The following is a 3,158-nucleotide window of genomic DNA, read 5'->3' on the forward strand; positions in this document are numbered from 1 at the left end:
TGTGTGTTCCTATAGCATGTGTAGTTGTCATTGTCCATCTACAAAATGTGCTATCGTAATTATTATTTTCATAATCAGAGGAATGTGTTGGTCCAATGAGTGTTTAATGTTGCACTGGGTGGGACATATAAAGCAGATGACTTACTACAAATTAGACACTTGTTAAATTCATGAACATTCTATTGTTTAGGTGGAACCATGCAAGATCATTTAATTGAAATAAGCATTTTTTTTATACAACCTAAACTCAGGATCAAAGCATACAGATTTGTCCTTGCATAGGCTGCAAAACATACATGTAATCCATTCACAAAACAAGTTGGACTAGATTAAACTAGGCTAACTCACTTATGCAGAAATATGTTTTTCCAGTGTGAAATGTAGTAGTAGAAGTAACTAGCAACTATGGCTGTAAACATTTCCAGATGAACTTAAGTCAATTGTTACACAAAATGGAAGCACTCAAATTTGTAACACAGTATATTACGACGAGTGAATACTTAGCTACTTTCCATCAATGCAACTTAATTTGTTATGGCCTCAGACAATGCAGTATTCTTTAGGTAGGCAAGATATTGTGGATCATTTTCCAGATGTCCTTAGGCTTCCTCGAAAATCCTTTCACAAAAGTATTTGTAGCATCAAAGGCATCTCTGGCAATATAACCCCACAAAGAATGTTTTATCAGTGCACCAAAGAGGGTTAGTGTAGTTTTTCATAGGGTTAACCGTTTCCAAATGGTTGGGGTAGTAGATTGGAAGTGAAGGGCGTGCTCCTGGGCGAGAGAGGGGAGAGTGGATGAGAGAGCGGCCCTAATGCGGCATCTCATTACAACCTCTGTCAGGATTCCTCTATTCTACCATCAGCTCCCTTTAACTTGGTAAGAGCCCAACTGTCGTTTCGAGTGAGTGTGCCGCCAAGGAGGCATTTACAAATAAATGAAAAATGTCACATTTGATTTCACTCCTCTCGGACTGCGGCGCCTCAGCTTTGTCACAAACTGTCTTTGTTGTTCTGGTCTCTTGCAGGTCCCGCTCCCGGTCGCTGTGGAAAGGTTCTGGCAGGTTCAGGCCCTCTCCGTCTCTCCCAGGGTAAGCCGGCAGACAATAACCTTCGCTTAATGTTGTTGAAACACTGATTCCTCCTTTTCCCCCCCCGTTCTGCTTCTTTCATCCTTGTCCATGAATGGCATGCAAGCGAGCAGGAAGTTGGAGCTGGTTTGCAATGACGGAGAAATAAAGAGGTGGTAAAATGGCGTGGCATGTCATTTAGGGAGAGTCAGCATGGTATCGTCTTTAACCCTTGGCTTTGTGGTTTGCCTGGGATGCCCTCGCTATCGCTGGCGTCGCCGCAAAGGCAGCGAATTAAAGATACACTGCATCTTTTTGATCTCGGATGTTCGCCGAAATTATTTTATTCTCGTCGTTTTGGAAAGAAATGTCGCTTTGCTTTTAATGTTTCGGGACTCAAATCTTTGCATATTTCTGCACTTTCTTTGCAGCGCTCTGTGATGGCTCTTTTTTGTTTTACCGTAAGATTCAGTTTATATGCCGGACAATTTCTATCATATGTCTGTATCTGCAGTAATACAATTTAGGAGCATAATCGTGGTGCAAGATTTGATGAAGTTTACGCTTTTAAATTTATCCCGATCCATAAAATACGAAAATCTATCGCTGAACACTCGGCAGAATATTCACTCAGAATAAATGTAGCCTTTTTGTAACAACAGATTCACCTAAAAATGTATCAGGGTTTTAAATTCATACACAACATAATGTTTACATTCTCTCTCAATCCTTTTTACTGTGAATCCATTTCACATAATGCCTCACACTTGCTGCTTGTGTTATTGGTTTGTACGTACCAAATAGTTTTTGATCGCATTACGACACGTTCAATCACAAGGATTGAATTCCAGTACAGTTATGAGCAGTTCCTCTCAGCTGAGTGACACTATCATTTTAGAAAAAAGCACATCAGCCTCGATGATCTTTACCTCAGTATATAGTGATGTATGTTTCTATGCCATAATACCTCCTATAGTCTTATATGATAATACCCTCTCAGCATATACTAGTTACTAAATACACCCACATATCGACATCAAACGCCGGCACTCTTTAAAGTTCTATTGTCAGATAAGGGAGTCTATATGTTATTGTGTGATGTTATAATGGCACATTACAAGGATCAGTCAGCTTGCAGCATATCCATCCTGCTGAATCAGCCAAATGCTTGTTTTGATGTAGAAAATCACCACAAGAAACGTCTTTTTCATTAAGGATTACCTTCTATCAGCCTGCTAATGCAGTCACTTCAAAGAACGACCTACAAGCTACAATTGCTTCAGATTTCACATCACGCTCTGACAGATTTACACTGAACATTGGTCAAAACACGTAAATATGTTCATGTACAAGTACAGTCTAGCAATTCTTACACGTCCTCGAACAATTATTGGAAAGTATGTTTAGGAAATATGCTCTTACTCACCTGCTGCTGCCCTTAACCATCTCAGCAAAGCAACTAGTGCATGCTCCGTAAGTACGCTCCACTCACTGAAGTACCATTTGTAGCTCGTAGCTTCTTTTTTTTTATGGAGTACAAATGCCCCATGCAAGCTTTTTGGAATGGGCTGTTAAGCCTCTTTAGTAACACTTTAAAGACTGTGTGTGTAGTGGGTGGGATGTTGTAAAGAGGGGGAGACGGCCTGTTAGAAGATCCTGAAGGCAGGACGCCTCTGCAGTTTAAAAGCTGTTAATGATGCATGTCGCTCACCGAGGAATCAGTGGACCGCAGCCAGCGGGTTTCTTAGACTAAGCATGTAAGTGTGTGTGTGTGTGTGTGTGTGTGTGAGAGAGAGAGAGAGAGAGAGAGAGAGAGAGAGAGAGTCTGAGTAGGACACCTGTTGTGCTCCACTGTTGTCGACCTTCCATTAGGCAATGGCAAGGAATAACAACAAGCCTTGTGTTGAATAGAAGTGGCACCAGTAGCTGTCACTGGTGCATGTTTAAAAGAGCAAAACTGAGAAATGTAGACAATCCAATTTATTTATAGAGCACATTTAAAAACAACCAAGTTGAACAAAGTGCTTTACACAGAAAAAAGAGAACAAAATCAACATTCAGTAAAAAAGCACAACAGATAAAAACAGC

General features: G+C 40.6%; 1 protein-coding gene across 2 annotated transcripts in view; it reads left to right on the forward strand.

Annotated features, from left to right (window-relative positions):
* Positions 1-770: 770 nt before the first annotated feature.
* Positions 771-3,158, forward strand: part of naaladl2 (N-acetylated alpha-linked acidic dipeptidase like 2) — a 557,200-nt gene continuing 554,812 nt past the window's right edge. The window contains exons 1-2 of one of the 2 annotated variants that reach the window (XM_085773820.1): positions 771-880; positions 1,029-1,091. The gene's annotated coding sequence lies outside the window, so the exon portion shown is untranslated. The remainder of the gene's footprint in view (positions 881-1,028; positions 1,092-3,158) is intronic. The other variant, XM_085773822.1, reaches the window with a different exon arrangement.

Source organism: Trachurus japonicus, chromosome 4, assembly GCF_045865225.1.
Source record: "Trachurus japonicus isolate A0001 chromosome 4, Traja_1.0".
Lineage (NCBI taxonomy): Eukaryota > Metazoa > Chordata > Actinopteri > Carangiformes > Carangidae > Trachurus > Trachurus japonicus.